Raw genomic sequence first — 27,504 nt, forward strand, 5'->3', positions numbered from 1 at the left:
AATTTTTTTTTCCAAATTTTTTGTACCGTACAATACAACAATTAATTTTTACTGTGTTTTAATCTTTCACAATTTTTTCATTCGTGATTGAGGTGATTTTTTGACTTGAGAACGTTCTTCAGATAGTTACCGGAGAAAAAGTTCAGAGAAGTGTGAGGAACGCTAATGTGTGCAGCAAAGCTGGCAATTGTTTTTCTCATGTGGATGTATTTACATACGCATACTTGATCCCCTCTTTCTAAATTTATTTGAAAACCAACTTGTGGGTATATTTGAAAATTCGATAGGTTTATCTTAAAGTAATCTTTTATACCAAATAAATTGGAAGATTTTTACAGATCATATAAATGCAATTTTACGTAATTTTTCCATACGGTTGCATGTTAGATTGCAATTTTTTAAAATTAAACATCTGCAATTTTTTGGGGTATTTCTTAAGCTATTTTGAGTATACGTTTGACGTTTGAATAATATCTGTCAAAAAAACCTATGTGCGATGAACGTCTTAAAGGGATATTCACTAGTATGCAATACTACTTTATTGAAGAAAGTGGTACTGCAGGATGGTTTTTCTTAATTTTTTAGATACATTTATATTTTGAGTACTTAATATATGGACTAGTCATGAGTGTGTGAGAGTATGTGTCAGGTGTGAGCGTGACGTTAGAGATGTAATCAACATGTGTTGCCATGGCTTTAGTTTAAACTTTTTTTATCCACGTAATATATAATTATTAATTTATTAAATGTTACAATATTAATTAAAACCAGACCCATTATCGTCCATATATACTTATTTCAACGATAATTGCACTACCTTCGTACACAATATTGTTTCATATAAGGTATACTTTTATACTCAGAATTATATTGTTTGCCATATAATATTATAGAAGTATAACTTCTTACTTGGGTACCCAAGCATCCACTGTCCACTGGTTTTTTTGTTTGTTTTTGTTTCTAATTAATCTAATAAGCAAGATTTTAAGACTACTGTTGCCGAAAATTATTTATTTTTGATATTAAATCACGCAAATATGTTTAATGAAGGTCAGTTTTTAAACTTTTATACTAACTAAATCATTACATGCTGGTTTTTAAGATGTTCACAGGAAGATTTATTTTTTTTATTATAATCTACTGGTTAAATACTATCGCATATTGATTTTTTGTCAGGTTCTGTCAAAAAAAAACAGCCGTTATTAAAGAATTATTATCATATCCAACCAGAAAACTATGGTAATAATAAAAGTTTCATAGTTTGTACGTAGTACTTAACGTTTCAGAAGCGTATATTCCGAAATTCAATTACGTTTCGCACGAAATTTTTTTTCAAATAGTTTATTATTATTTGTACTTTTCAAGGGTTATGGCACGACTAAAACGTTTAATAATGATTTTGTTTTGCTTTAAAAATTTTGATAATAAGTATGTAAGTTTCAAAAGCGTTTTAGATACGTTCTTTGTTGGGATCGTGAAAATCGTGAAATCGGCCCCATGGCACTAGCGCCACTGTCCTATATTTTTCTCCATAAAATGGTGAGTTTCAAAGGCTCGTGACTGTCAATTACCAACCTATGCTCTGTCTGATTTTAGCTTCTAATATTCAAAGAATTTATAGACACTTTAGAAACATTATGGTCTTGCTGTGCGAAACGTTTCTCAGTTTCAAAATGTGAATTTCGAAAAAGTTTTTGAAACATGCGGTTTATTTCATTTAGTTAATGTTGTTAGCATGCCAATCTACATTTATCTTGATGCCAATCAAAATCTTAAAACTTTAGGTATAAATGTGTAAAGTTTTGTTGTGAATTGGTAAAACTTTTTTTTGTGCTTGATGCCCCCTCAAGTATATTTATGCTGTATTGATCTTACGCTGTAGTAATACACAATGTTTTATTTGAAACAGTGATGCACGGAAGATGCTTGAATTGAAAAAAAATAGTGAAAAAAAATCGACTAATGAAACAATCAGTACATTGAGAATCCGAAAAACAGATCATCCAGCTACAAGAGATCAAGGAACTTACGTTCGTCTAAAGACTCTGAAGTTCAAGAGAGTAGAAACCAATAGTAAATGAACTTGAGACTTAATTCAGAAAATTGTTATTCGTTACGAATTTATGGTTTCATCATTATGAAACTTAACAATAATATTTATATGTATGGTATGATTCGTTGATAAGACAACTTTGACGAAAGCATACCTTTGTAAGTTCCCTTAAAATAAGTTATATCTAATAAAAATTATGTAAATTAACATTTTTGTGCAGAGACGTAGTCTAAATATTTCAAAATACTGAGGGTCGTTTTAGATGGAGTCTGGGGGAGTAGGTCCCAGACTAGCTTGAAGCTCATAAGAGTGAGAGAGAGGTTCATCACGAGACCACATCTAACCTCTTTCTCTCTCTCTCTTGTTCACTCTCAGACTCCATCCAAACGTATCCTATGAATATTGAGAAGCGAAACGTTTAAAAGTGTATTCTCCCTACAATACATGACAAGTGGTATGTTCAAAATATATTTTATCAATCATATTTAGTAGAGTTAAACCATTTTATATAAAATACTTGACATGCATTAAAAGTAATAGATGTAAAGCAAAAAGTTGTAGGTATACTTATTTCACACATGGATCATTTCACAAAAACTGCGACATTCCGTGAAGCCTATGATTAAAAACGACGGACTAAATTATTTTAAGTTGGAACGTTTTTTAAAATGGTGTAAACTAATTTTCCCTAAATACGTTTTTGAGATCGAGTCGAAAAATTTTTTTGCGTGGCCGTAAGATTGAAAAAACACTGATTAAAATGTCATTACCGTAACGCGAAGCATTTAAAAATTTCATTTTTAGCGGCTTCTGGTTCCTAGACGTCGATTTTTTAATTTTTTACGATGTGCTATCTGAAAGTTTGAGGCATCGAAAATATTTTTTGATAGTTCAGAACAGAAAAAAAATTGTTTCCTACCTCGGACGTTTGTTTTTGAGAGGCCATGTATCAATGATTTCACAAGGCATACTTACGATACGACATTATCATCATTTAACATCTGAGTCTCTTGATACTGTAATACGGCTTGAATACATGGCTAAAAAATTTGTTACCAAAGTTAAAATAACACAACGTTATCTGTATTTGATGCCGACACGTAAAAAAAAAATCAAGCTTGTATTAAAGCATTTTGGTGTTTGCGTGCTCTCACTTTTGAAAAAATAGCGTTTTAAATAAAGAGCTACACTGATGATGTCAGAATGTTTTTCTGAGTTACTCAGAGTCGATCCCATCCACGAAAGAAAGCGCTGTGATTAGCTAAAAAACAAGTACGTATAGCTTAGTACATAGACAATTTTGAAAATTTTTGAAAATCAAGCAACTATACTTATCGAGCGCGCGGTGGCTCAGTTGGCTAGGTTGTGGATCGGCACGCGGGAGACCGTGGTTCGATTCCCGGCCAGTGCAACATTTTCGGGCAAGTACCTCTGTGATTTTTCACATTTGCTTTTTCACCACGCAATGCCCCTCGAGGAGGATTTAAGCAACCTTCTCGCAGCATAATTGCCTTATTTCCTCCTACCCCCCTCCCAGTAACGGGAGGCCTCCCTCATCCCTCTTCCCTTCCTTCTCCAAAGTGCTAAGTGCCCTCAGTAGGGCCCTTTCTAGGAGCCGGACGTAAAGCATTATAATATAAAATAAAAAAACTATACTTATCTGTACCTACTGTAAACTTGTTTAGCCATTTACAGCGCTTTTTTTCTTGGATTGGATTGACTCAGAATCACTTGAAGAAACTCGAAGCAAGAATGGATATTTATTTGCGCGTGCAAAGTCCGATCTGGTCGGGCTTATTTTGAGTTGCTCTAAGAAGTACAACAAATGATATTCACATTTTGTAGCTATAACCAATGCAACCAAGTTACTACCTTAAATAGCGTATAATCTAATGTATAATTGTATAATGATTTAAACAATGTATAATTGTGTGATAATACAAATATACTTATCAGGGGTATGCAAAGCCGTACATGATGAGTAAGGTGGCAAATGTGTGATTTCAGCAGGTATTATTTTCTCCTGTAGTATACGTAATATACTATTTTTCTTGTTCCTGCGATTTTGGTTAGTATCTTGTTTCTATTATTGCAGTCACCCAAGAATTTGGTCCAGCACGAGACTTTAAAAACTAATGGGGAAGAAGTATCGATTGGTAAAAAAAGTAATCGTATTGTTTTTGATCAACCATGTGTTTATTTCGATGATACACAATGTCCTTTCAAAATTACATAACACTTCGTACATTTTTACGACTACATACATTATTTCTATGTGTTTCTAATAAAGAGTGAGAAAAATTATGACTTGTGCATTAATTAGATGCGCTAAAAAGAGTTTATCGGTCACAGGACTAGTAATCTATAAGAGAGAAGTTATGAGTATGTATATGTAAGTCAAGTCTCAAGGCTCTAGGGAGTTCTAATCGGTGTGGTTCATTGTAGCATAATTACCGTCAAGTTACCATGTACATTTTTTTGTTATTTCAACCTGACGGTAATTATGCCACAATGTGCCATACCTGGTTCTAATACTTTTAATCCCAGACTTGGCGATACATACACATAAATCTTGATCTATGTAAACATGTACAACTAGATTAAATTCTGCAAAATCAAAAAAGCTGAGTAAAGCTTGTTCATAGTACTACAGAAAAAATTGAGGCTTATGACTGTCTTCCAGCCAACAGTTATCTGTAACGACTGCTTTTGTGCACGGCACAAAGCCAAACCCAATAATTTCAGAGAATTTGGATCCTCCAGAAAATTATTCAAGCTATCCAGCTTGATTGTTTCGCCACATCCAAGCTTGCTGTTATTAAGGTTTCACCCGTGATGCAGATAATAAGTAACGTAAAAATCAATATTACTCCCGTTGATAAAGTCTTGACGGAAATAATCAAATTATCTGTGTATAAATAAATAGAGTATTTTATCAATAAGCACAGCTCAAATGAACATTTAGTTTTGCAAGCATTAATATTAATGGGAAGTATTTATAATTGTTATAAATCGTATCTTTTTCGGAAAGGTCTTTAAAAAGCCATGTTTGCACGTATGTCAGGAAATCCAATCCAAATTTGCCTTTACGCAATTTTTTTTCAAGGCACACCTTTGAAATAAATTTTTTCTAGTTATATGTACCCTCAATAACAAGGGAAAAATCGTGTACATGAACTTTAGGCTTGGTGACACGGTTTTTCATGGCACAGAAAATTATAATATTCATTTTTTGGAAAATTCTGTGTGAGGAAGGACTTGTACTGCCTTATTAAACCAGCTTCTCGTTTTAATTCTGTACAACATCAAGTGTCTTTTTTGTAAGAAATCTGTCTTGATTATTAAACTAAACTTTTTTCCACAGCAGAACGCAATTATTAAGAAAGTGACGCTAATAATATAGTTTTCAACTGAAAAATATGCAAATAACTTCCATTGTATTCGAGTTAAAAAAAAACATTACTATGAAATTTTACGTTGATAGTTTATCATCTTACATTAAATATTATACATAACATTAAAAATGTCATAATAAATAACTACAGATAATAAATAATTCATTAATCAGACATCACAGTCATTTCCTTGTAGTCCGGTAGTTAAAGCACGAAAAATGGGTGAATAAGAACATTTCTGCCACCTAGAAGGAAATCATTTTAATCGCTTACAAATTTAATATAGTCTAATTATTGGAAAAAATATTTTTGTCCAACAAAAGCGTTGGCTTCAAGTGTTATTTAACAAATTGTGAGAATTAACCGAATTTTTTAACATTTTGGCTCATAACTTCTTTTCTTCTCTCCCTCCTCTCCAGTCCCGCGCTCTCACCTGTGAGGCTCTTTTACCGTCAAGCTTGAATCAGATGGCGCCAGGGCACGTCACGGCTGTCATGGCCGTTGCACTTACACACCGTCAAATTTACAGTTGTGTATCGTGTCCATGAGCCTATCTGTGTGATGAGCAAAGCAGAAGACACAACCTTTGTAAATGATTGCTGTTGTTTGCAGACAATTTTTGCTTGCATTTACGTTTAAAGATAGTAGGAAAAATGAAGTGCAGTGTAATATCCTGCGATAAGAAAGTGAAATTTAAATTTCCTTCTGATAGTGTGATAAAAAAAAGTGGCTCGAAGCAATTGGTAGACCAATCATTAGTAAACAAATACATAAATAGCCTTGTAAATATAAACTAAAATGTACACTTACCTGTCCACGAGTTCTGCTTTTCTTCCACTGACTCTTGCTCCTTTCCCTTTTAAAAGCTTCTTCAATTCTGAAACTTTTAAGCTCCCATAATATTCTTTCTTGTCTTCCTTATTCATTTCAAAATTTCAAATATTGCGCTTTACCACTACACTTTAATTTCCTGTATACATACAATACTGAAAAGTAATGTTGTGTGAGTGAGACGGCCATGACAGCCGCGACGTACCCTGGCGCCATCTGATTCAAGCTTGACGGTAAAAGAGCCTCATACTTTGCGCTTACTTGAGTGGGTATATACTTACCTATGTATGCACGGAGTAACAGACCGTAAGGAGAAGCATGGCCACGTGGTGGGGATAGCTCAGCTGCCACTGCTTACAAATCTTTGCAACTAAATATCTCAAGGATTTACGTTCATCAAACTTACATAAATAATTGATTTTTATAGTTTTTTTACTCCCCTTTCAAATGGTGCAAGCCATTTCACGCTAGGTGCTTTTGTTCCAGAGTTACGAGTATTTTAAACTTTAACAAACCTTTTTCTCAGAGTTGCCAGGCTTTCACAATTTTTTAATTATTTTTCCCGTGATCAGCGTGGTCGAAAACATAAAGTATCAAGTTCTCACTTTACTGTGTATTATGCATGCCAAATATAATTTTCCTGGTCTACTTTAGGCTGTTTGAGTATTTGGTGGTCCCCTTTGAGTTGCGAAATGCTTGTCAAACATTTCAGCGCTTCATAAATCGTACCCTTAGAGGTTTAGAATTTGTCTTTGTTTATCTTGATGATATTTTGATATTCTCACCAAGCCCCGAGGAACATGCTAAACATCTTAACATAGTTGTTGAGTGTTTGAAGAATTTTGGTTTACAGTTGAACTTAAGTAAATTTAATTTTTTTTAAACAGAAATTGCCTTTCTGGCAGGGTTTGGCTGATGTCACTCTTATATGTCACCCATCTTTTTCTGCACAAACTTGTCTAATGCTTTGAACCTGGCGATGGGTGCTATGCTTGAGCAACTCCAGGATAATGTCTGGAAACCGACATTATCCATGCCTTTCAACAGTGGGCTGAGAAGGCTTCTCCTAACCAATGTAGGCAGTTGCCATTTATTTCTCAATTCACGACTTCTATTAAACACCTTGCAGGTGCGGACACTTTAGTTGCTCATGCCCTATCTCGAGTGGATCTCATTCTTCTTTCGGTTGAGTTTATTATTCTCGAGCTCACATAGCTCAAAAAAGTTGATCCTGAATTAGTAGACCTACTTAAAGATCCGGTAAAGCACTCGCTTCAGTTTAAGGCTATTGAATGGAGCCAGGAACATCATAAAATTCACTGTGACATCTCTGGTAATATTTTACGTCCATATGTGCCTGAACCTCTTCGTAGACGCGTTTCCGAATTATTCCATATACCTGCCCATCCAAGTGCCAAGGTGACGGACACTATCATTGTTCCAAAAACGACTCGTAGCAAGGAAGTCCGTTGCATTTTTGGATCACCCAAGTAAAATTATAAAGTCTTGTCTCGGTACCTAACGCTAGGCACAGCAGGAAAGTGGACTTGATCTGTTTTTCCGGGAAGCCACAGATATATGTAGATACCGAATGCTGTGCAACTTTACAAGTACTCTTATTTCGATTGTTTTGACCAATAAAAATTTCACCTGATGAGGTCGGCGAACCAAGCTGACAAAACGTTAACTTTATAGTACATTACGCACCTAGTGAGCGAGGTTCAGAATTTCACATGAATAAACGCCCTCAGCTACCCCTCGGGCGGTTAATGTTAAATCTAGGGCACTTCTTAACCCCCGGGTCCGTACCATATAACTTTTCTTCGCTTTGCGGGCCTATGTTAAAACATAGGCCCGTGAAGCGGAAAGAGTTATATGGTACGGCTCCCGAACGTGGTGTGTATACGATTTTACGTCTCCTGGTGTTCGGTAAGTAAAAAATCGCGTAGCGGGCGGTTACTTTCTCTTACGGAGCACCAGTGACGTAAAATCCATTGTTACCTTTATTTTCCTGTGCTCTCAACCATTCAGCTGAGAATTAAGCGACTTCTATTAATATAATAAACATATATCTTGTAAAAGGAGAGAGGGACAAGTATAAAAAAAAGGAGAAATTTTTTTAAATATCTGAAAATCAAATTACAAACTAATTTTGTAAACTTTCACCTTGTGTATCAGGGACCCAAGGTTATATTTGTCAACGTCGACGTCCTCTATTGTAGATACATAGTTAGCCATGAGATTTGCGTATCTTCTTGCCTTTTTTTCCATTGTCTTTTCTTTTTGGCTGGAGTAAGGCATTATCACTGATATGTACAATAAAAACGTATGTTCACGAAAATAAGAAAAGATATAACCGGTATGGTAAAACGTTCAGAGTGAATAATACAGTTACAAACAATTATTACGATTTCTCAATTTCAACATTGTTTAGGATACATATATGCATTACTGACTTACAGGTAATGTTAGATTCTCCGAGTAAATGTTATTCATGGGAACAAATAAGTCTGAAGATTGCAACTGTAACGGAACAAATGACTGCCGGAACCGACTTATTTAAGTTTACATCTCAACTATCGATAATCGTTACTGCGTGAAAAGCTGGCACATATCACATCAGGTTCGTACATAAATAAAACGATGTAGTAGTTGTAGCAATTGTAGGGACACAATATCGAAATGTAAGAGTTGGCAGTTACAGTTGCCAGTATTGGCTAGTATATCTACAACTATGACACAGTCGACACAGAGCTTGTGTACATTTACATCATACCTCTTCTGAAAGAGTGAGAATTACTGAACACAATGGTCTTCCATGATTTTTGCACTTTTGTCCGATAATGCTCCATAACATACTACAATCTCAGCTGGGTTTGTTCATATTTGGCTGAGTTGCAGAGGAAAACGTTTTTTCCCGGATTTTTCGATGATTGCACTGACCGACGATTTCGTACTTTCCGGGTGCTTCAAAATTAACAAAAAATTCTAGTACTTTTGTCTGATAATGCTCCTTAACATACTACAATCTCAGCTGGGTGTTTTTATATTTGGCTGAGTTGCAGAGGAAAACGTTTTTTCCCGAATTTTTCGGTGACTGCACTGACCAACGATTTCGTCCTTTCCGGGTGCTGAAAAAGTAATTAATGTAAAGTCAATAAAACAAAGTGACAAGACATGTACTTAGAAGAAAGTAGTTGCAAACTAAGAAAGTATTTTTTTCATGAGAAGTTACTGAAGATTTGCAATTAATTCGTCCAAGATATTATAAAAATATTGGGCAGTTGAGGAAAAAAAATTTCGAAAAAGTTTATAATGGATCATTATAACCTTTATACATAATCTTAAGTTGGATCATTATGTCTTAATATGAAAATTATATGTAGATGATAATAGGTATATAATTATGCACCCTCACAAATTGTAGAAACGTGTTTGATTTATCTCCTTGGAGTAGGCATGTGACAAAAAGACAGGTTGTTGTTTTTACTTATTGAACATTTGTTTGATAGTTTCTAGACAGTTTGGAATTAAAACCATGTATCCCGTAAAACTACAAATATACTACCCTAATTTAATATGAGTCATTGTAACAGAATGACTGCAAGTGAAGAGGTTATGGAGCAAACATTCCTTATCACTAGAAATAACGTCTTATGTATCTAAACAATACCGTCATTTATAACATTGTACAGGGTAATAATACATTTTTTATTTTTACCTACATATAATTGGCAGCAACAAAATTTAATGCAGGGAAATTTATTTTGGACAATTATAGTACAAATACTAATGTAATTATAGATTTTGGTAGGTGTTGCAGACTTTTAACTGTCGTCTTTCTTATACATAAGACAATCCTTCAGTTCGTGTGAGTTCTAAGATAAGTCTTGGTTTCATTCTAAATGTTGACCTATAAATATTATTGTTTGTAAACTATAAATTTTAGTGTTTGCAAAATCTTTATCGAAAATCAGTATATGACGAGTATGTGTCGCAACCTTTTTCCCTTTCCTTTCCTCCTTTTGTATGCATCTTCTCTCTTGCTTACTTCCCTGGTCGTGTTATACAGCAGCAAAATATTATTGTCGTCTCTCTTCCCTCCAGCCCCTCTCCGCTACAGTGCGTACATGTGTATATATTATAGTACCTACACAGCGACGATTTGCCTCGCGAATCCATACCATACCACGTGCTACTATTGCACGCCCCCTCTCTTCTATTCTCTCTTCCCCTCCGACGCTAATACAACTCCGACGTAAATAAAAAAAATAACCTCATTCCAACGATAATACTCTCAACCCGCAGCGAATCCGTAAAATCCTATAATGTTCTCTTTGTTTACCAATCTCGTCGTGCCAGCCACGTGCCATCATCGATGGCCGTTCTGTGTGTATATATAGGTTTGTGAAACCCAGCATTGGTAGCAACGTGTCACTTGATTCAAGTTAAAGTCATCCATCGTGTGGTTTCGCATAGTTGCGGAATGTTTTCATTAGTCATAGTTAGTGAATGGGAATAGTACCCATGTACATGGCTACGATTGATTAGTATACTTATATACGTATAATATATTTGCACGTAGAACTGCCGAAGACGGAGATAAATACAAAATTTCTCGAGCAAACGCGTCGATGCCCAAATACTTGATTACTTAGATCGCACATGCAATAATGTCGTATTTTATTGTATATGTACTTGTTGGTTGCATATAACGCGTCTATCGGCCTTTCGATCGATCGATTGTTGGTCTTAAATTTTTTTTTTTTCTTTATAGTAAAATTGAATAATTTTTTTTTTTGTTCAAAATTCGTAGTATATGAGTTGGGCCGAATTACAAAATACACGCGCAGTAGATGAGTTGATGTCTAGTCGCGACGAATCCATACCCAGGAGAGCGAGAACAATGACGTTATGTACCAAGAGAAGGAGATATACCTATATACACTTGTAAAGGCCGGCCGATTGCTGCTTCCCCCCCCCCTCCCCCTCACCTTCTTTACCACCCCGTTCGCGCTTACGTAAATTGTATGAGCGCGCGTAAGTTTGCGAATGAACCTGTTGTTTACCATACTACTTACAACAACACATCTTTTTCCCTTTGTTCGTGCACCTGATGCGCGAGGAGGTGCATCTGTATGAGGTGAATAAGTATACCTACTTTCTTTTCCTCTTACTGCGTGTGCATACCGCAATGTATAGTAAGCACATGTGGTATGCGCTATGTCAAACTTTTTTTATTTACATGTATTAAAGCTTCTTCATTTGGGCGTGTGACTTACTTCTATTATTTCAACAAAAACAAAAAAAAACTAGCTTAATTGAAATCACGCGCAAAAATAAATTTACTCACCGTAATCAACGAATATAGACGCTTATAGAAGCCCACTTCTGTGTTAAAAAGTGGCGAAGAGTTTGTTGGGTACCAAGATAGTAGTTCTGGTACCCAGCCACGTAGAGGCGCTGCTGGCTGAGCGCTCTGAATTAATGAAATACATGCGGAAATTTCAAATTTCAAATGATGCAATTAGAAACTTTGCGCATATTATTCCTGATTACGTGAAATATATACGTATGAACATATTAAGTTTGTACATAATTTAATGTTTTTCAGTACCAATGTGTGTTTTCATGATTATTAATTGGTCAATGGTCTATCCAACGTGTACATGTACGTATTCATAAGTATACTATTATACATTATCGTGAAGGTAGCACGGTAAAGAGAATACCAATTACATTTTTAAATTGTATTTACAATAACGATCCCTACATTGGCTATCTATTAGTACATATTATAATTTTTTACTATTCATTGTGATGACAACATAGAACTGGTGAGAACAATAGGTAGACTATTTTTTCGAAAATGTAGGTAGCATTATCAATGATAATTCTCACATTTCTATAAATTTTACATACAACAAATGCATCTGCTCGAAATTCGTAAACATTATTCAGACCGTTTGTAGCTGGTTTTATCAAAGATTGAAATTGTTTTTAATGTTTCCGAATATTTTAATGTTTGTTTAAGGATTTTTATCCATTTATAATTTATTTGTATTTATTTACAATGATTGTATGTACATTACAATAAAAAAATTTTTTTTTGACAATTGTACCTTTTAATATTATTTGTGTTACCGAAGTAAAGCTCTCATTGGGTTCGAAAAAATTTTAAATTATTGCCTACTACTGGTTCATTCAAATCCCGGGCGCATATTTCGACCAATAACCGGGAGCACACTCTGCTCTATCTCGTTTTATTATTGTTTTGACAAGTTTATGCAGGATCCTTGTTTGTAAAAAAAAATTTCTCGTGTGTCACTATCAGGACGGACGCAGTCAAGAGATTTTGAAATTGGCTGATGAACGCAGTAATAGTGTTTTAATCCGGTATTGTAAACTATTTTGTCCAGTGACGGATGAATGAACAGTTTTTTGTATGTTTACGAGAACGAAAAATGCCTTCACCCCGTATCCAGTGTTCCTTTATAGACTGTTGTAATTCGAAACAAAAAACACCATCAAAATCGTTTCACAGATTTCCCATGGATGACTCCCGGTACGTTTTTTCTTTATTGTTTCTACCAGTGTAATAAATATTTCTGATGAAAGTGCAACGTTGTGATTGTTCCATCATGTACATGGTGATACCAATAACTTTTGCGCACATATTTCCTTATGAGAAATAGGATAAAATATCGAGACAGGGATATTCGTTTTTAATACAAACGTTATAATCAATTTTAACACAGGCGCGATCAGTGGATTAAAAACATCGGAAACATACATCTTGTGGGACTGGAAAAACGACAGTTTGACAACAGACGAGTGTGCAGTGATCACTTCGAGGAAGACAACTATTATTCCAGCAATGGAATGAAAAAACTAAAAAATTCGGCACTGCCGCGAAATTATCTTGAGGACACGATCCCAAGTAGTACTTCACAACAATGTGACGTAACGAATTTGAATTTAAATAGTTTATCTACTCGCGAAACCGTACATGCAGACAGCAGCAGAACATCGAACTTGAATTTTTTAAAATGCAAGTTGATCACGTAAAGCAAAAGAGGTGGGCAAATAATGAAAGAGAATTTGCTATAAATTTATTTTATAAATCACCCGAGGCCTATTACTACCTACGCGATAAAAAAAATTTTGCTTTGCCGTGCGTTAACTTAATCCGAAAGTGGGTTAACGAGTTAGATTTATCTCCCGGGCGAAACATTTCATTACTACGTCTATTACAAGACAAAAGTAGTAATATGACTGTAAAAGAACGCGAATGTATACTTATGTGGGACGAAATGTCAATAAAAACTTGGTTGCAGTACGATCCCAAAAGAGATTTGATCGAAGGTTTTGCCGATCTAGGCATATTCGGTCGTTCACCACGCCGTGGGAATCATGTGTTAGTATTTTTATTGAGGGGTAGACAATTTGATTGGAGGCAACCTATTTGCTATTACGTGTCACATAATGCTGTTGATGGAAAAATGTTGAGTAAAATAATCTTAGATGTGATCAAGTATGTTGAAGAAGCGGGTTTTGTTCTTAAATCAATGGTGTGTGATCTCGGTTCCCCCAATCAGAAGGCCTTAAAAATTTTAAGTATTTCAAAAGAAAAACCGTACATTGAGCGTTTGCAGCGTAAGATTTTTTTTAATTACTATGCACCACATCTGATTAAATGCCTTCGAAATACCTTTGGAAAGCGCGAACTCATGGTTGGTGACGAATACGTATCGTGGGGTGATATTCGCGAGTTGAGAATCCGTGAGCGAGATCAACCATGCAAAGTAGCACCAAAATTGTCAGACAAGCACGTTGACCCGACTGTCTTTGAATTAATGAACGTCAGCTTGGCAACTCAAGCATTTAGTAACTCGGTTTCGTCGGCAGTTATGGCTGGTGCTACTGCACCGGAACGTCCACTTATGCACCCATACTGTATTTTTACAGCAAATTTTTAAAAAAATATTAACCATCTTTTTGACTGTCTGAATAGTAGGTCAGGTAACGATAAAAATCCGTTAAGACGACCATTATCTGATAAAAACCCTCAAGTCATACAGTACTTACAAAACAGCTTAGAGTACGTTAATTCTTGGAAATGCAATGATAAAAATGGAAATCCTCCTTGCTTTGACGGTGTTTAATTAACTATCAAAAGTATTCTACTCCAGTGGGAGGACATGAAAAAGCAAGGGGGAGTTTATCTGCTAACGACTCATCTACAACAGGACCCGTTGGAAAATTTATTTGCGGCATTGCGAGACCGTTCTGGCCATAATCAGAACCCGACAGCAATTCAAATAAGATATAATTTACAGTACAGCATCACTGCTAATTTATCTTCAGCTTCCCATTCCAGTAACTGTAAACCGGACGGAACGGTCGCTCTTTTAGCATCCCCCGAATTTGATAAAGTACATAAGACCCTAGACAAGAACGAAAGCTTTGAAAAAAAGATAAATAATGACAAAAACTTTTTTCTTGATAATAGTTACTTTGATTTTTATGCTCACGAATACGTATCTCAAGTAACAAATGTCAAATCCAGCAACGGCTCATTGAAATTGCTTAATATTTGTAATGAAAGTGCTGATCTACAATTGGATAACTCTCTCGACGCTCAATCACTCGAATTAAGTGATTCGTACACGCCTCTGCGAGCTTCAATGAAGTACGTTGCTGGATACGTTGCTATGAAATGTTTGGCAAAATCTGGCTGCACTGATTGTAAATCCAGTTTAACACGGGAAAATAAGAATTTTGAGCAAAATGACGATTTATTAATATTTTTTAAGGCTTACAAAGTTTTTCAAACTGCAAATGAACTCGGTAATCTGTGTGTACCTTCGGACTCGTTTTTTAAAGTAATCGTGGTATGTATTGAAACATTTGATTCGACTTTTAATAATTACGCTCATACCGAAGATGTAGGTAAAATGTTGATCAAAGAAATAACATCAAGCACAATAAATCATTTTTCTGACTTTTGGCTTGTTGAAGAGCCTTGTCAATCCCATCGCAACGAAATCATTGCATATTTTGTTAGAGTTCACATTTTTTATAAATTAAAATGGATTAATCGTGATTTCCTAGATGCCAAGAAAAAAAAAAATGTTGAAAAAAAACCGAATGCCAAACTGAAAAAATTTAGACTTGAATAATCCCATTAGCAAGTTAGTGCGTGTTCTGTTTGTTGAAAAAAAATTTGTGATTCGTGAAAAGTAATAAAATAATAAGGAAAATTGTAAGTCAAAAAAACTTAAGACATTGTAAGTTAAGATTGTTTTTTTTCCCTTTAGCATAATAATTTGAACTTTATTGTTTTTTTTCCCTTTAGCATAATAATTTGAACTTTATTATTTTTTTCCCTTTAGCATAATAATTTGAACTTTATTGCGCACTTTTTTGTTGATTCCCGAAAGTTGTTTCTTTGCAATTTTTATATATTAATTCTAAAAAGTATACGTCCATATCATTATTTGTATTTTTTTATAAAGTTTTAGATTTTTTAAGTATTTCTTGTTGTATTAAAATTTGACAAAAAATAATATAACCAGGCTCAATAAATTATTGATATAAAGTGTGACGTAGTTATTAACTGGATGAAGTTTAATTAATACTTGGTCATATGATTTAAGTTACGAAATTGTTAATATTTCAGAGTAACAAACATTTTTATTGCTCAAAAAGGACAGGGAATAGAGTTCATTAGTTCATCAATGAGATTAACTTGATGCATACAAACTCACCATTTTGTATGGAATTCAATATCTTACGGGCCTCTGTTTGTGGTTGTCTTCTGGAATTATAATAAGTACTGCGAGCGATAAGAAAAAAAAAACTGCAATTTTCGTAGAAAAAAAAAAATGCAGCGGGCGAGATTCGAACCTCCGACTGCCGGTTGGAAACAAAAGGAGCCCGCACCAGCCAACTAAGCTAACTACACGTTTCGTCTGATATGATTAATAGTTACATATGTTTGTCGCAAAGGGCCACAGCTTGTCCGACAGTTAATTCCATCTTGTATTAGGCATGATTATTCAATTGTTCCCCTTTAATGCATCTCAGAGCTACAAATTAGCTAAAAAATATCAAGGTCTTTCCATCATCCGTTTGTCTGCTCAGCTTAATGAGAAGATGTGCTGGCTTGATATTAAGCTATATAGTACATCCACGCGTATTTCGAGAGATTGGGGCCCTACTATACCAAATAAATAACGTCATAAGCGCAACAATTTAGTATTTAGGCACGTTCTCGTACTATAATAACGACTCACTCACTATAGACACTATTATCTAGTCCCGAATAGTACATAGAAGCGCCATCTACTGTCTTTTTTTAATCAGATTTTTTTTCGCCACCAGTCCTAACTCCTATGTTGAGTGGGCTTCTATAAGCGTCTATATTCGTTGCCGTAATGCAAAAATGTACGCACATCAAAGGAGTCCAGAGAGAAAGCTAATATGTTAGTTTCTCGAGTGCGGCAAAGTGAGAGTCCTTACTTGATGCCCGACGTTACACACGGGCGCCCACAGTCGCGTAGTAGCTCAGTTGGTAAAGCGCCAGAGTCTCCGTGATAGTCGAGAGAGGCGGCCGGTTCGAATCCTCGGTCGGGAAAAAAAAATCTTGCACTCTTATCAAAGGCAGTGTCGCATTTTTCATCAATTCGACATTGCAACAAAAAGTGCTATATTAACATGTTATTTGCCTGTACACACAGGGTTGACGATGCTGCAATCTCGCTTATACCTTTCAACGTTAGGCAACATTTCTTTTTTGTATTGAACTTTTTTTTTTTTCCTAACTAAAAAAATTACATTTAACGGCTCTTTCACAATTATTATTTTTTTTTTTAAAAAACTACGGTCTATCAAAAGAATAAAAATTTTATTTCGGTTTGAATCGGTTTATTCAAAATAGATATTCCACAAATTGATTTATTTCTCCGAAACAAAACATTACAGAAAGATAATAACAAATATTTGAATTATGTATTAAGTGAAAAACAAACATTATTTAAAGTATACATAACTACAATAGCTATGCTTTAAAAATGAAAAAAAAATTATAATTCTGAGGTACTTTTTAGTTTTCAAGTTGTCACACACCATTAAATTAAAAACAAAAAAAATTTATAATATGAAGAAAATTATCACGAAATATCACAAAGGCATATGAAGAAAATTAATACTATGGTATAAGTGCTTAGGATGATGCATAGATTACTCATAATTATGTGCTACAGAAAATACAAAACCAACGTGTAAAAATTTGAAATAAAATATATAAATTTATATAAAATTCTATGATCACATAAATAATGGACAAACATTTATATGTAAAACAACTCTTTAATTTTAAATCCATTCGATTTTATTACAGTAAATTACAATAAATAATACATCATTTTGAATATTACAAACTAAAAATAAACTAATACAGTTACAAAAAATTACAAAAACTTTGAGTTATAAGAACAGTTACATAATGTTATTAAGAACAGTTACATTATATGTGCTGTAAGATTATTTAATTAATTAACAAATGATCTTAAACTATTAGATATTACAAAAAAATACAATCTTGATAAAATAAAAAATGGATATGCACTAATAAGCTTTTATAAATACACTAATTTGAACTTAAACTTCGATTTGATCAATAATTATATTATATGAGATTTATGTTAATTCTTCCAAAGAGCATTGTATTATTGTGTTTAGATATTAGCGTAACTGGCACTTTTTTTATAGTAATTTGGTTGTAAAATTTTCATTCTTCTTACATTGTTAAGTTAATGTGTACCAGCTTGCGAACAAGTATTTGCATTTACCTCTTTTTTTTTGTATTGTAGTGTACTTTTTTTTTTTGTAAATACCTACTAACGTAGTATATTTATTTTTAAGGCTTTTATTGTTAATGAGTACATAGTTACAGCCTTGTTTCAGTAAGGCACATTATAACATTATTAATTATACATTAACATTTACGAGGTATGCACTTTTTCCTTATTGATAACCATACATACACACTCATATCGTACAGTTTCATCCACAGCCTCATTAATTGTCGAGCAATCTACAGTGTGCCGGTATCGAAACAAGCCTGACAAAATTTTTTGGGTTTTTGTGATGTCTATTTATATTAGGTTTAAATTAGAAGAAGATGGATAGAATTAATATAGTTAAGGGTCTAGACAAATGGGCTTACCCGATCAGAAATGAGTAGGTGGCTCCCTAACAAAATTAATCGGCCCGACTACTGTTTGCCGAACAATATTGCTGTCGGCCCGAATTCAACGCATGCGCACATTTGACATGTGACCAGAAAAGTGTGGCAGCCAAAGGTGGCCCTAACTGCCCAGCGCCGTTTGCCCCCAAATTAAATATATGTATAATGTTAAATTAGTGCGTGCAACGAAAAAGTTGGAGCATAAAAAAAAGTAAATAAATAAAGCAAAATAATTTACAGTAACTGTTATATATTTTACATTTTTTTAGTGCCGTATCATATGATTAATGAAATATTTTGTCAATTAATAGTAATTCTGGTAAGCAACCGCAATGCTTGTAAAGAAGGTTGAGTACCTAATCAACTGCACCAAAACGTTTGTTTAGTAACTTATGAGATTATATAAATCATGCATTACCAAAAATTAAGACGCATATATCGGAAAAAGTTGCAAATGCGAAATTATCAAAAAAAAAGTTGAATACAAATCAAATTTAAGTGTCATATAAAACTAGACTAATTGTTAAAAGTGCATCTTCAACCTTCATAGTAAATCGTTTTGTTTTGTTAAAAATATGACGTCAGAAAAAAATGTGTACTCGTAGATCACATTATTAACGATAATTTAACACCTCTTACAAAGAAACTCACTTGACGCCACGTTACGACGTTAAAGTTAAGGTATCATAAAAAAATTACTCCAAAGCACACCGTATGAAAAAAAAATGTATGAGTAATCAGTAAGTATATGGCTGCTTAAGATCGTGTTAGCTGTTCGGAGCAGTGAATTGTGTTAAAAAAGCAGGCACGCGGGAGAAAAAAACAGCTCCCGCCCGCTGGAAGTGTGACGCAGGCTGTTTATTACATCGCGTGTTCTGTGAGTACCCGTGAGTACCTACGTGTCTAAAAAGCTTATGCACCTACAGATAGGTTGTGTCGTGTGTTGATGGGACTGATGTAGAGCAAAGTAAATCGTTATGTTGTGCTAAAAAAATGACGTTCGGGAGCTGTGTGTGTTTTCGGGAGATTAAATTACTGACAATAATTCGACGCCTCCATCATAAAAATTTACTTGACGCCACATGACATGTTAATGTAAATAAAGGCTTGCCGTCCTGTACGTTTCTTTGTCGGAGGCGTTAAATAATAGCGTATGAATTCTGCTTGCTATACGCAGTTCAGATTCTCTAAGTACTGGAAATTAACAAAAAATATGTAGTATCTACTGTACGTGATAATAACCACAATTTTTCACCTCATAAAAAAAACAAGGTGAGGCAGTGAGGCAATGAAAAGTTTGAGGCAAGTGCGCCGAAAAAAAAAAAGTGAGAATCATAGTACAGTTGTAATAGAGGAACATGATTGTCTCGTTGGCAATCCATGACGTGGCAGGACGTGACTCACCTTTGAATAATACCCTTAATGATTATCTATATTGACACCATTTTCTAAGAAACACCGATTAAAAATTTATCAACAATGAGTCATACAATTTGATATCAGTCTGATTTTGCCTGCATGACTCATTAGAAAGTACACAGAAAGGGTAGTTCTCGCGATTCACTTTATTTTGTATAATTAATTGTTAATAGTTAATGTACAATTAATGTGTAATTACCTCCCTTCTGCGCATTTCTTGTATCCCTATTATGAGTTAAAAGTATTTTTTCTGCGAGGGAATGTGTAATTCGAACCGACGAAATCAAATCTCCACCACTAACATGGTAGCTGGGCACCTATTAACAAAATTATTATTTTTGTTACTTCGTACGCGATAGACTTAGTAAAGTGTGTATTCCAACTCCGAAGCCAGAATTCAGCAATCGCTGCTGACCGTCCACTTTGACTCCTCAGTCATTCCCTAGTGCCGATATCGAGAGCCAGCTTGCAGGTTAATACTCCCTTATAAAAGTGACTACTTGGAAAACCAAGTTTCTCGTCGAAACTTCCATTGCTTATACGACGCCAATTTATTTTAAATTGTGCAATTCTCATGCTGTGTCGCTTTAGAATTAAAATCATTTTCCAAAAAAATTCACTGATTAAGAATTTATTACCCTATCAAGAATTTAAGTATTCTTCTCTGCGAGGGAATGTCTAATTTCACCAGCGAAATTGAATCCTTACCAATGTACATTTATATCATTTTCTTAGAAACATCGATTAGTAGAGTATTAATATTGATGAAGCTGATCATTACATCACGTGTTTCGGGAGTATCCGTGAGTACCTACGTGCCTAAAGAGTTTGTGCGATTACAGATCGGTTGTGTTGCGTGTTGATGTGACTACTAGAGAGCAGAGTAAATCGTTCTGTTAAGCTACAAAAATGACGTTCGGTAAGTGCGTGTAATTGTCGATCGGATTTTTGTTCATACTTTGACGCCTCTTACGGAGAAAATCACTTGACGCCATCTTACGACGTTAATGTTAACGTATCAAGAAAAAAAGTACTTTAAAGCACAACGTATGGAAAAAGAATGTATGAGTGATAAGTGAGTATAGCATAAGATCGTGGTGGCTGTTGAGAGGAGTGAGAAGTGTTAAAAATTTGTTTTCACACGGTGGACAGAAATAGTTTCTGCCCACTGGAAGTGTGACGCAGGCTGTTCATTACATCGCGTATTTTGTGAGTACCCGTGAGTACCTACGTGCCTAAAAAGTTTGTGCACCTACAGATGGGTTTTGTTGTGTGTTAAAATGACTGCTAAAGAGCAGAGTAAATCGTTCTGTTGAGCTACAAAAATGACGTTCGGTAAGTGCGTGTAATTGTCGATCGGATTGTTGTTCATACTTTGACGCCTCTTACGGAGAAAATCACTTGACGCCATGTTACGACGTTAATGTTAACATATCAAGAAAAAAAGTACTTTAAAGCACAACGTATGGAAAAAGAATGTATGAGTGATAAGTGAGTATAGCATAAGATCGTGGTGGCTGTTGAGAGGAGTGAGAAGTGTTAAAAATTTGTTTTCACACGGTGGACAGCAATAGTTTCTGCCCACTGGAAGTGTGACGCAGGCTGTTTATTACATCGCGTGTTTTGTGAGTACCCGTGAGTACCTACGTGCCTAAAAAGTTTTTGCACCTACAGATGGGTTGTGTTGTGTGTTGATCTGACTGCTGGAGAGCAGAGTAAATCGTTCTGTTGTGCTTAAAAAAATGACGTTCGAAAGCTGTGTGTGCTTTCGAGAGATTGAATTATTGACAATAATTTGACGCCTCCATCATACAAATTTACTTGACGCCACATTACATGTTCATGTTAATAAAAGCTTGCTGTCCAGTACGTTTCTTTGTCGAAGGCGTTAAACAATTGCGTATGAATTTTGCCTGCTATACGCAGTTCAGATTCTCTAAGTATTGGGAATTAACAAATAATATGTAGTATCTATTGTAAGTGATAATCATCACAATTTTGTACCTCAAAAAAAAACAAGGTGAGGCAGTAAGGCAATTAAAAGTTTAAGGCAAGTGCGCCGAGAAAAAAAAAGTTAGGATCATAGTACAGTTGTAATACAAGGACATAATTGTCTTGTTGGCAATTTATGATGTGGTAGGACGTGACTCCCCTTTGAATAATACCCTTAATGATTATCTATATTGATATTATTATTTAAGTTTTACTGATTAAAAATTTATCAATAATGAGTCATACAATTTGATATCACCCTGATTTTGCCTGCATGACTCATTAGAAAGTACACAGAAAGGGTAGTTCTCGCGATTTACATTATTTTGTATAATTAATTGTTAACAATTAATGTTCAATTAATGTGTAAGTACCTACCTTCTGCGCATTTCATGTATCCCTATTATGAAATAAAAGTATTTTTTCTGCGAGGGAATGTGTAATTCGAACCGACGAAATCGAACCTCCACCACTAACATGGTAGCTGGGCACCTATTAACAAAATTATTATTTTTGTTACTTCGTACGCGATAGACTTAGTTAAGTGTGTAATCCAACTCTGAAGCCAGAATTCAGCGGTCGCTGCTGACCGTCCACTTTGACTTCTCAGTCATTCCCTAGTGCCGATATCGAGAGCCAGCTTGCAGTTGAATACTCCCTTATATAAGAAACTACTCAGGAAACCAAGTTTTTTGTCAAAAATTATTTTAAATTTTGCAATTCTTATGCTATGTCGCTTTAGAATTAAAATCATGGTGTGAAGTATGTGCGTGCATTATCGAATCGTAGCCATTGTCTGGCATTCGAACACGTGCTTCCTAAACATTTTTTTTCCACTTTTTTCTACGTTTTACGTTTAATATTAAATTTATATTTGTTTTATAGTTATTATGCGGTTGCAAATAGTTTATACACTTTAATAATTTAAAAAATAATTTTTACATCGTACACATCAAATTCCGCAATGAAACCCAATGAAAACGTGTACCGCAGATAGAATTGGTCATCATCGTTTAATCGTGTGTTTAAAATTACAGATAGACGAACGAGAAGTGTCTTGAACGATATTAGTAAAAGCAGTGGTGGCAAGTAAAGCAGTGGATGCTCCAGAAGCAGTGCCGTTGCGACAAGTAACACCTGGCAAGTAAATGTGACTGCTGAAGAGCAGAGTAAATCGTTTAGTTGTACTAAAAAAATGACGTTTGGGAGCTGTGTTTGTTTTCGGGGGATCGAATTATTGACGATAATTTGATGCCTCAATCATAAAAATTTACTTAATGTCACATGACATGTTAAAGTAAATGACGGCTTGCTGTTCTGTACGTTTCTTCTTTGGGGGCGTTAAATAATGGCGTATGAATTCTGCTTGCAATACGCAGTTTGGATTCTCTAAGTATTGGAAATAAACAAAAAATATGTAGTATCTACTATACGTGATAATAATCACAATTTTTCACCTCAGAAAAAATCAAGGTGAGGCAGTAAGGCAATGATAAGTTTAAGGCAAGTGTGCCGAAAAAAAAAGTGAGGATGATAGTACAGTTGTAATACAAGGACATAATTGTCTTGTTGGCAATTTATGATGTGGTAGGACGTGACTCCCCTTTGAATAATACCCTTAATGATTATCTATATTGATATTATTATTTAAGTTTTACTGATTAAAAATTTATCAATAATGAGTCATACAATTTGATATCACCCTGATTTTGCCTGCATGACTCATTAGAAAGTACACAGAAAGGGTAGTTATCGCGATTCCCATTATTTTGTATCATCAATTGTTAATAATAATCGTAAAATTAATGTGTAATTACCTTCTTTCTGCGCATTTCTTGTACCCCTACTATGAATTCAAAGTAATTTTTTTGCGAGGGAATGTGTAATTCGAACCGACGAAATCGAACCCCCACCACTCACACGGTAGCCGGGCATATATTAGTATAATTATTATATTTGTTACTTCGTGCGTGGTAGACGTGACTAAGTGTGTATTTTAACTCTGAAGCCAGAATTCAGCGGTCGCTGCTGAACGTCCTTTTTGACTCTACAGTCATTCCCTAGTGCCGATATCGAGAGCCAGCTTGCAGTAAAATACTCCCTTATAGAAAAACTTCTTGGGAAACCAAATTTTTCGTTGAAAATTATTTTAAATTGTGCAATTCTTATGCTGTGTCGCTTTAGAATTGAAATCATGGTGTGAAGTATGTGCGTGCATTATGGAATTGTAGCTATTGTCTGGCTATCGAACACGTGCTTCCTTAACAATTTTTTTTAACTTTTTTTTACGTTTTACGTTTTATATCAAATTTATATTTGTTCTACATTTTTTATGTGATTGCGAATAGTTTTCACACTTTGATAATTTAAAAAATAATTTTCACATTGTACACATTAAATACTGCAATGAAACTCAATGAAAACGTCTACCGTGGATGGAATTGGTCATCATCGTTTATTCGTGTGTTTAAGATTACAGATAGACGAACGGGAAGTGCCTTGAACGATATTACTAAAAGCAGTGGTGGCAAGTAAAGCAGTGGATGCTCCAGAAGCAGTGCTGTTGCGACAAGTAACAACCAGCGAGTTAATGTGATCGCTGGAGAGCAGAGTGAATCGTTAAGTTTTGTTGAAAATATGTCGTCAGGAAAACTAGTGTACTCGTAGATCACATAATTAACGATAATTTAACGCCTCTTACAAAGAAACTCACTTGACGCCATGTTACGGCGTTAATGATAACTTATCAAGAAAAAAAGTACTCCAAAGCTACACTGTATAAAAAAAAGTGTATAAGTGATGAGTGAGTAGGGCATAAGATCGTTGTTGCTGTTGAGAGGAGTGAAAAGTGTTAAAAATCTGTTCTCACACGGTAGACAAAAATAGTTCCTGCCCACTGGAAGTGTGACGCAGTTCATTACATTTCGTGTTTTATGAGTACCTGTAAGTACCTAAGTGCCTAAAAAGCTTATGCACCTATAGATGGGTTCTGTTTTGTGTTGATGTGACTGCTGAAGAGCAGAGTAAATCGTTCTGTTGAGCTAAAAGAATGACGTTTAGGAGCTGTGTGTGTTTTCGGGGGTTCGAATTATTAACGATAGTTTGATGCCTTAATTATAAAATTTTACTTGACGCCACATAACATGTTAATGTAAATGAAGGCTTACCGTCCTGTACGTTTTTTCGTTGGAGGCGTTTAAAAATTGAGTATGAATTCTGCTTGCTATACGCAGTTCAGATTCTCTAAGTATTGGAAATTAACAAATAATATGTAGTATCTATTGTAAGTGATAATCATCACAATTTTGTACCTCATAAAAAAACAAGGTGAGGCAGTGAGGCAATTAAAAGTTTAAGGCAAGTGCCCCGAGAAAAAAGAAGTAAGGATCATAGTACAGTTGTAATACAAGGACATAATTGTCTTGTTGGCAATTTATGATGTGGTAGAACGCGACTCCCCTTTGAATAATACCCTTAATGATTATCTATATTGACACCATTTTTTAAGAAACACCGATTTTATCATTTATCAATAATGAGTCATACAATTTGATATCAGTCTGATTTTGCCTGCATGACTTATTAGAAAGTACACAGAAAGGGTAGTTCTCGCGATTTACATTATTTCGTATAATTTATTGTTAATAATTAATGTTCAATTAATGTGTAATTACCTACTTTCTGCGCATTTCTTGTATTCCTATTATGAATTAAAAGTATTTTTTCTGCGAGGGAATGTGTAATTCGAACCGACGAAATCGAACCTCCACCACTAACATGGTAGCTGGGCACCTATTAACAAAATTATTATTTTTGTTACTTCGTACGCGATAGACTTAGTTAAGTGTGTAATCCAACTCTGAAGCCAGAATTCAGCGGTCGCTGCTGACCGTCCACTTTGACTCCTCAGTCATTCCCTAGTGCCGATATCGAGAGCCAGCTTGCAGTTGAATACTCCCTTATAAAAAAAACTACTCGGGAAACCAAGTTTTTCGTCAAAAATTATATTAAATTGTGCAATTCTTATGCTATGTCGCTTTAGAATTAAAATCATGGTGTGAAGTATGTGCGTGCATTATCGAATCGTAGCCATTGTCTGGCATTCGAACACGTGCTTCCTAAACATTTTTTTTTCCACTCTTTTCTACGTTTTACGTTTAATATTAAATTTATATTTGTTCTATAGTTATTATGCGGTTGCAAATAGTTTATACACTTTAATAATTTAAAAAATATATTTTACATCGTACACATCAAATTCCGCAATGAAACCCAATGAAAACGTCTACCGCAGATAGAATTGGTCATCATCGTTTAATCGTGTGTTTGAAATTACAGATAGACGAACGGGAAGTGTCTTGAACAATATTAGTAAAAGCAGTGGTGGCAAGTAAAGCAGTAGATGCTCCAGAAGCAGTGCCGTTGCGACAAGTAACACCTGGCAAGTAAATGTGACTGCTGAAGAGCAGAGGAAATCGTTAGGTTTTAATGAAAAAATGACAACAGGAAAACTAGTGTACTCGTGGATCACATAATTAACGATAATTTGACGCCTCTTACAAAAAGACTCACTTGACGCCATTTTACGGCGATAATGTTAACGTATCAAGAAAAAAAGTACTTTAAAGCACACCGTATGGAAAAAGAATGTTTGAGTGATGAGTGAGTATGGCATAAGATCGTGGTGGCTGTTAAGAGGAGTGAAAAGTGTTAAAAATCTGTTCTCACACGGTAGACAAAAATAGTTTCTGCCCACTGGAAGTATGACGGAGGCTGTTAATTACATCGCGTGTTTTGTGAGTACCCGTGAGTACCTACGTGCCTAAAAAGCTTATGCACCTACAAATGGGTTGTGTCGTGTGTTAATAGGACTGCTGGAGAGCAGAGAAAATCGTTAAGTTGTGCTAAAAAAATGACGTTCAGGAGTTGTCTTTGTTTTCGGGGGATCAAATTATTGATGATAGTTCGATGCCTCAATCATAAAAATTTACTTGACGCCACATGACATGTAAATGTAAATGAAGGCTTGCCGTGTTGTACGTTTCTTCGTCAGGAACGTTAAATAATTGCGTATGAATTCTGCTTGATATACGCAGTTCGGATTATCTAAGTCTTGGGAATTAACAAATAATATGTAGTATCTACTGTGAGTGATTATAACTACAATTTTCCACCTCATAAAAAACCAAGGTGAGGCAGTGAGGCAATGAAAAGTTTATGGCAAGTGCGCCAAAAAAAAAAGTTAGGATCATAGTACAGTTGTAATAGAAGGACATGATTGTCTTGTTGGCAATCCATGACGAGGCAGGACGTGACTCCCCTTTGAAAAATACCCTTTATGATTATTTATATTGATACCATTTTCTAAGTATCACAGATTAAAAATATCAAGAATGAGTCATACGATTTGATATCACTCTGATTTTGCTTGCATGACTCATTAGAAAGTACACAGAAAGGGTAGTTATCGCGATTCACATTATTTTGTATCATTAATTGTTAATAATAAATGTACAATTAATGTGTAATTACTTTTCTCCTGCGCATTTTTTGTACCCCTA

The 27,504-nt window shown here is 34.9% G+C and overlaps 1 long non-coding RNA gene across 1 annotated transcript in view; it reads right to left on the reverse strand.

Moving 5' to 3' along the window:
- Positions 1-9,358: 9,358 nt before the first annotated feature.
- LOC149373323 (uncharacterized) overlaps positions 9,359-27,504 on the reverse strand; it is a 103,193-nt gene continuing 85,047 nt past the window's right edge. Inside the window, exon 3 of the long non-coding RNA XR_016293414.1 lies at positions 9,359-9,410. This is a non-coding gene — a long non-coding RNA (uncharacterized LOC149373323). The remainder of the gene's footprint in view (positions 9,411-27,504) is intronic.

This window comes from Copidosoma floridanum, unplaced genomic scaffold (genome assembly GCF_036245765.1).
Source record: "Copidosoma floridanum isolate Cflo_tuat_1 unplaced genomic scaffold, Cflo_Japanese_pri ptg000032l, whole genome shotgun sequence".
Lineage (NCBI taxonomy): Eukaryota > Metazoa > Arthropoda > Insecta > Hymenoptera > Encyrtidae > Copidosoma > Copidosoma floridanum.